Source organism: Tupaia chinensis, unplaced genomic scaffold (genome assembly GCF_000334495.1).
Source record: "Tupaia chinensis unplaced genomic scaffold, TupChi_1.0 Scaffold000197_1, whole genome shotgun sequence".
In the NCBI taxonomy this organism is placed as follows: Eukaryota; Metazoa; Chordata; class Mammalia; order Scandentia; family Tupaiidae; genus Tupaia; species Tupaia belangeri.
The window spans coordinates 5,512,649-5,520,699 of NW_006159672.1; the positions used below are offsets into that span (position 1 = coordinate 5,512,649).

Here is an 8,051-nt window from a genome sequence, read left to right on the forward strand (position 1 = left end):
TTTGTTGATGTGCTTGATTGAGACAATATACAGTGTACTCTGGATGGAAAATCTCATTTTGTATGCTGTAATGATGTACAGTGAATGAATGCAAATAAATAAATTGAAATTTAAAAAAAAAAGACCAGAAAAGTAATCTTAACAAAACAGTAATCTGTTTTGTTTCCTTGGGCTAATGAAGAAATAGTGACCCAGTGTAAGCCAATCAAACCAACACTTCCTTCCATCTATTCAAAAGAGAGAGAGAGACAGAGAGAGAGAGATAGAGAGAAAGAGAGAGAGAGTTAATACCATTTCCTATGCATGTGTGGTATGTGTAGCTCCCTTCTCTTTGCCCAGCCTGGTTAAGAGGATGAGTGGTCCTGGTCAACCATCTCAGCTTAAGGCCATTTTGAATTCTGGTTAATTCTTTATTTTTTTTTTTAAGAGGTTTTTGCTGCAGGGCTTGTGCACTTGCAAGAAAGATGGAGAGAGACAGAGAGATAGAAAGCGAGAAATCGCCCCCGGGGGGCGCAGCCACACCACAATTCCTTCTCCTCCATTCTCCTCTCCTCTCCTCACACACACGCGCCTGGTCTGAGTTTAAGCCACCGGGTCCAGGCCTCAAACCGCAGTCGACTACACGGGAGTTCAGCGACATAGCCATTACACTAACTGCTAGTCCAAGAATTCTGGTTAGTTCTGAAGGCTGAGTGACAACACAACCTCTTTGATGGGTTTATGAGTTTCTTAGGATCCCTGCTCTATTTTACCCTCCTCTTCTACAGGAACCTGAGGCAATTTTATATTGACAAGCCCAGTCTGCTCCTGAAAGTTATGCCTTAATTCAGTGTAGAAAAAGAGTGTGTGTGTGTGTGCAGCATTTAGCAGAGCAGAGCTTCAGCTGGTGTTCAATTTAGAGAATGTTTGTTACAATAAACACACCAAGATATGTTTCTTCAAGGGTGTTTGACAGACAATCTCTGGAGGCCATCTTCCCACATCATTTCTCCAACAACAACAACCAAAAAAAAAAAAATACCCACAGTATTTATGTCTTTATTCTAGAAGAGGGAGATTTACTTCCTTAATAATGGAAATCTTGATATCGTCGGGTTTTCTTGCTTGCTGGAGTTAATGTTTGTGCTTGCCGTGCCATTCCATTGTAAGAGCCGTTTAATTGACAACTTGAGATTTAACACAGTGAAGCTATGAAACATCTGGGGAACTTGAGAAATGCATGTTTTTATAGCCTTAAGGCTACTAGCAATTTGATAAACATAAGATATGGATAATTTAAATGTTTAAGCATTTAATTACTAGTAAATGGGAGATGTTTTGCTTTATGTTGTGTAGCTTATTATTTCATAAGTTTTCATTTAAGCATCCAGTAACAGAAGCCAACTTTCTGTCTTTCGGTCTTGTTCTTTCGTGCCATTCTTTTTCTGAAATCAGCACAGGACACATCCTGGGGAAACTTGGATAAGATTCAAAGCAAAATTATAACCTCTGCCCCAACACCGTGAACAAGACTCAGCACTTGGGCAGGTCCCACCACTCTCTGCATGGCCTCTGACAGTGTCCATGTTAGAAGCACAATTGCCTTCTCTCTGCTTTCCCCTCAGGTTAGAAGCCTTCTCATAAGCTAAGCAGCAGCAAGGTTGACACGGGTCTGTGCAGAGACCACCGCGTGATGGAAACTCTTCAGGCTGCTGCCAACAGCCCAAGAGAGAAAGAGAACTAGCCTTTTCTTGGCCAGGCACAGGCTTTGGCTTTACTCTTGGTCAATCAGGACATAAAATCTGATGGCAACATAAGTTTTTAAGTGTCTTTATACATATAACTGCCAATGTATCACATATGTATGCTTACATCGCACAAATTTTAATTTAAGCCTAGCCTTTTTTTTTTTTTTTGGCCTTTTAAACTTACCTTCTGGGGCCAACAGATGGCATAATGGTTATGTCGCTGGACTCCCACATAGTCAACCACGGTTCAAATCCCGGACCCAGCGGCTTACAACACACTGGTATATATGCATGTGTGCCCAAAATCACAAGAGGAGAATGGAGGAGAAGGGACTGAGGCATGGCCATCCTTCCTGGGGGATGGTCTCTCACTTTCTGTCTTTCTGTCTCTCTCTGGCTCTCTGGCGAGCACACACTCCCTATAGCAAAAATATCTCTCTAAAAAATAAAACAATAAAGTAAATAAATAAACCTACCTTCTTCTTCCTGCTTTTCTCTCCATCCTCATTAATTCTCTCACCTGCCCCCAGATAACTTGTGTTAAAAGTAGCACATGAGAGGATAGCAGGTGGCGTAGTAGTTAAGGCACTGGACTCACACGTGGCTGACCACTGAGTCCCAGAGCTGGCAGCTTGCATTCTCACTTTCTCCCTCTCTCTCAGTCTCTCTCCAATGAGTGCATGTGCCCTATAGCAAATTTAAAACAATAATAATAATCAATAAAATTAAATAATTATTTTTAAAAAGGAAACCACTTATCTTTAAAAAATGTGGCTCATAAACTAATCATATTTACACAAATACACATTTAGAGAGGTTTTTTCCTTGTTCTACAAAAATAAGAATATGGCTTAGAGGTTTTTCTTAGGCTTGCTATTCCCTCCTAATGAACTCAGCTGCATTTGATTTTCGGTTTGAGTTGGTTAATCCTCTGTGTCTATCCTGTTCCCTGTCCTGCCCTGGGCACTTATTCCCAGGGCTTTGCCTCCAAGAACAATGCTCCAGTCAGCATCCTGGAACATACACCCTTCTGCAGTCTTAGATTTATGTTGTATAATGTACATTCCCAATGCAACTCTTGGGTAAAAGAATATAAGTATTAGTGTTAATAGTGTTGCACAATAAAATGATTGTGGAAAAACCAATGTGCAAATGTCACCACTATCACCAGAATGGTACCAGAACTGACAAAGAGGCAGAGCTTTCCCAGCAAGCACAGTTTTGGAGTCCAACTTTATCAGACCTCGGGTGCTGACACTGAATTCTGAATGTGGTAGGAAAGAAAGCTAAAGATCTGAATTCTAGGCAAATGATAAATTCCCTCCATTATTCCAGAATCTGAGATTTACTATTATCGGTCAAGCTTCCAGACAGTTTTCAATTCTGACCATTGTGATCAGTCATGAGCGTCACTGATCTATCTACACTCAGAAAGTCAGCCCAGTGTGTTCCCTCAAGCGGCATCTATACCAGACCTGTTCTTCCAGGTCTTGCTCACTGAACAGCTCACTTCCCACCATTATCACCCTGTCTTCCCAGAGACAAGAGGGGGAGGGTGGTGTCCAGGGAGTCCAGGTGTCCTCAGATCCTGGCCACGTTATCTGCTTGTCAGGTGACACCGACACTCTGAGCCACCACTGGTCTCGGGGGTCCTAGGTGAGCAGGTCAGATGCAGCCAGATCAGTCAGGGTTGGGAAATGGGGAGAAGAAGACCCAGTAATAATGACCCATGAAAGGGAATGAAGGCAGATAGCCTCGACACAGGGGGAAGGCCTCCCCGAGGGAAGAGAAAATGGAAGGGATAGACAAATGGGTGTCTAGTCAGAAGTAATGATTCTCAGAGACTCCGCTAGGCTGCTGCTGTCCAACTGCCAAGTACACCAGCCCTAAAGCAGATAAAAGAGCTGCTGGATGGCCACTTTTCCTTCACTCAGCACCAGGAGAGCAGAATAGTTCCTCCTGGCTTAGCCAGTACCCCAGACCAATGACCACAACACCCTCCTACATATGCTCATTTCCGATTAAGATTTTACATGCATCACTCTAAATGTTGCACTTACTTTCAAATCTGTTACCTCCACCAAATAAGAGTGAACAAAGAGAGTACAGCTGCTGGGAGAAAAAAGGTCACAGCAGAGAACAACACTGGCAACACAGCGGCCACCCACATTCTGACTCTCACTGCGATGATTACTTATGACTTTATTGAAGAGTGGCTTCCGGTGACTTACAGCAATACTTAATCCTCCAAAACCCCCCTGGGGAAGGAGCTAAGCAACAAATGACAGAGTCAGATCTTCAGGATTTGAGCTGCTAGGGGAAAGCCTGGTCTTCAGTTAGACCCCAGGCAACTGGTGCAGGATGCTAACTGACGCCAATTCATGGCATGTGGCCGGTTAAGCTGCTCATTAGGAGCATGAATGGAAATGCAAAATGCCACAGTTATGCATAAATTATATTAAACACTGCACTATTTCAGTAGCATCTGAACCACAGAAGAGCTAGGCAAAGGCAGAGGCAGAAGAAAGGCAGGCTGTGTCCAGCCTATACCCCAACCTGGCAAGAGACCCCATGGCCCTTCTTGTTTGTCCTGAGATAAACAACCCAGTGACAGCCAAATGGAGGAGTGAGTCTCTGTATATTCATCTGACAAGCAAAGTTGATGGAAACCACCGCACACCAAGAGACATGCACTAGGTCACCTTCCTAGGGGGTGGTGAGGCTGTTATACCTGCCTGGGCCCTCTTTTCTCTTGCCCACACCCATCAGGCTCCCCCTATCCAGTACACAGATGCCCAGCTACCTCAAACAAGCTATTCTAATTCCTTCTCACCTGAGATTAAAAACTGTGGACTAGGGACCAGCAGATGACATAATAGTTACATCGTTGGACTCCCACATAGTCTACTGTGGTTCAAGTCCCAGATCAAGTTGCTTTAAACTCATGCTAGGCACGTGTGTTGTGTGTGTGTGTGTGTGTGTGTGTGTGCCCAAACTCCCAAGAGAAAAATAGAGGAAAAGGGATTGCAGCATGACCATCCCCACTGGAGGGTGATTTCTTGTTTTTTCTCTCTGTCTCTGTCTCTATCTGGCAAATACATGCATTCTATAGCAAAAATCTCTCTTAAAAAAAAAAAAAAAACAGACAAACAAACTATGGGCTGGCCAGTGGCATGGTGGTTAATGTGGCTAGATCCCACATGGCTGACATTGAGGTTCAAGATCCAAAACTAGCAGCTTGAAAATCACACCAGGGGTATGTTGATACATGTCCAAAATCCTGAGAGGAGAATAAAGGAGAAGAGATTGCAGCACGACCATCCCCTTGGGTAGTGATTTCTCACTTTCTCTCTCTCTCTCTCTCTCTCTCTGTCTCTCTTTCTCTCTCTCTCTGGCAAGTGTACACACCTTATAGCAAAACAAAACTATGCTGTCTAGTTTTTAAATATGTGGCATCTATCAAATGTAAAACATTACCTAATCTCCTCAGAAGTATGTTTTATTCAAGTCCTCTGTGAGTTTGTAAATATTTGGTAACATCATGAAAATAGCGTAATTCCAAATTGAAATCAACAATGTGAAGGTAGGACAATCTGTGTGAACATTTATTCTATCCATGCAGTAGTTTCCCCCAAGCAGAAAATCACCAAAGGTAGTTTGAATTTTAGATCATAATACAAAATAAATGGCTTTTCTACATTTTATAGCTCATTTTATTCCCACTTTAACAAACATTATGTAGGCTAAAATAGTAATAATAAATAATTAACGCCCACACTTGAAGTCAAAGCTGCCCATAAAAATATTGCATCTTCAAATGATGGAGGTGGATGTCAATCTAACTATAATCTACCAGATCCAGTGCTGCCCAATAGGAGGGCTAGGAAGGGTCTAGAAGTCCTGGTTACTGGAGCAAATCTTCAGCTGCAGCACCAGTCATACCCCTGATTGTTGGTATGGAAACCAGGTGGGAAATGAAACAGAGAAGGTTGGGAAAACACTGGGAAGAGCCCCACTCCCAGAGCCATCCACACTGCTGCAACAGAAACAAGACTCAGTACCTGGCACCTGGCCAGACACTCCTTCTCCTGACCAATGTGTGATCAGAGACCATTCCATAAAAGCTTCCATAGATACAGCAGCAAAGGTAGAAAATGGAGCCTGGAGACTGCTGACTGCATCAGACCCATCTCTTCCCTAGGGACACTGTGCTGTGCCTTCACCTGCCTCACCCTTGTCTACTCCCTGAGATTTCCTAGAACCAAATGTTTGGCAAGCATCATTTAAAGGCCAGTGCCTCTTGTTCCAAACTAAGGGATGTAAGCCATTTACTTTCAAAATGCACATTCTTAAAAGTACCAGGAAGCCTAGCAAATGGATCCGGTGACCTCTTCCCTTTCTTTTAGGAGTAAAGCCCCAGATTTACCCCCGAAAAGGTGATCAACCCAACTAAAAGGTGGGGAAATGAGCTGAAATAACAACTCTCTAAGGAAGACATGAACCGCCAAAAGGCATATGAAAAAATACTCAATGTCCCTCATCAAAAGGGAGATACAGCTTTTTTGCAACAGGTTTGCTGCCAGAACACAGGTGTCATGAAAACCACTGCTAAATCAAAACCAAAATGGGAAAGGGTAAGACTTACATCAACATCGTTGTCATTGGATACGTAGATTATGGCAAGTCCACCACTACTGGCCATCTGGTCTACAAATATGGTGGGATCAACAAAAGAACCATTGAAAAATTTGAGAAGAAGTTTGTTGAGATGAGAAAGGGCTCCTTCAAATATGACTGGGTCTTGGATAAACTGAAAGCTGAATGTGAGCATGGTATCACCATTGGTATCTCCCTGTTGAAATTTGAGACCAGCAAGTATTATGTAACTATCATCGATGCCCCAGGACACAGAGACTTTATCAAGAACATGGTTACAGGCACATCTCAGGCTGATTGTGCTGTCCTGATGGTTGCTGCTGGTGTTGATGAATTTAAAGCTGGTATCTCCAAGAATGGCCAGACCTGGGAGCATGCCCTTCTGGCTTACATACTGAGTGTGAAACAACTCATTGATGTTAATGAAATGGATTCTACTGAGCCACTCACAGTCAGAAGAGATAAGAGGAAATCGTTAACGAAGTCAGCACCTACATTCAGAAAATTGGCTACAATCCCGACACGGTAGCATTTGTGCCAATTTGTGGTTGAGATGGTGACAACATGTTGGAGCCAAGTGCTAATAATATGCCATGGTTCAAAGGATGGAAAGTCACCTGTAAAGATGGAAATGCCAGTGGAACTACACTACGTAAAGCTCCAGATTGCATCCTGCCACCAACTCATCCGATGGACAAGCCCTTGTATCTGCCCCTGCAGGATGTGTACAAAATTGGTGGTATTGGCACTGTCCCTGTGGGTCGAGTGGAAACTGGTGTGCTCAAACCTGGTATGGTGATCATGTTTGCGCCAGTCAATGTGACAACTGAAGTAAAGTCTGTTGAAATGCACCATGAAGCTCTGAGTGAAGCTCTTCCTGGGAACAACGTGGGTTTCAATGTCAAGAACGTGTCTGTCAAAGATGTTCGATGTGGCAATGTTGCTGGTGACAGCAAAAATGACCCACTAATGAAAGCAGCTGGCTTCACTGCTCAGGTGATTATCCTGAACCATCCAGGCCAAATCAGTGCTGGCTATGCCCATTCTGGATTGTCACACAGTTCATGTTGCTTGCAAGTTTGCTGAGCTAAAGGAAAAGGTTGATTGCCATTCTGGTAAAAAGCTGAAAGGTGGCCCTAAATTTTTGAAATCTGGTAATGCTGCCATTGTTGATATAGTTCCTGGCAAGCCCATGTGTGTTGAGGGCTTCTCTGACTATCCTACTCTGGGTCATCTTGCTGTTCGTGATATGAGAAAGACAGTTGCTGTGAGTGTCTTCAAAGCTGCAGACAAGAAGGCTGCTGGAACTGACAAGGTCACCAAGTCTGCCCAGAAAGCTCAGAAGGCTAAATGAATATCCCTAATTCCTGCCACCCCAATCTCAATCAGTGGTGAAAGAACAGTTTCAGAACTGTTTGTCTCAACTGGCCATTAAAGTTTAATAATAAAAGACTGGTTAGTGGGAACTAGCAGTTAGCATAATGGCTATGTCACTGGACTCCCACGTAGTCGACCGTGGTTCGTGTCCCGGACCCGGTGGCTTAAAACTCACGCCGGGTGTGTGTGCGTGCGTGCCCAAGATCCCGAGAGGAGAATGGAGGAGAAGGGATTGCGGCATGACCATCACCCCTGGGGGGTGATTTCTCGCTTTCTGTCTCTATGTCTCTC

The 8,051-nt window shown here is 43.7% G+C and overlaps 1 pseudogene; it reads left to right on the forward strand.

Annotated features, from left to right (window-relative positions):
* Positions 1 to 6,351: 6,351 nt before the first annotated feature.
* On the forward strand, positions 6,352 to 7,802 carry LOC102479957 (elongation factor 1-alpha 1 pseudogene; annotated as a pseudogene).
* The last annotated feature ends 249 nt before the right edge of the window (positions 7,803 to 8,051 follow it).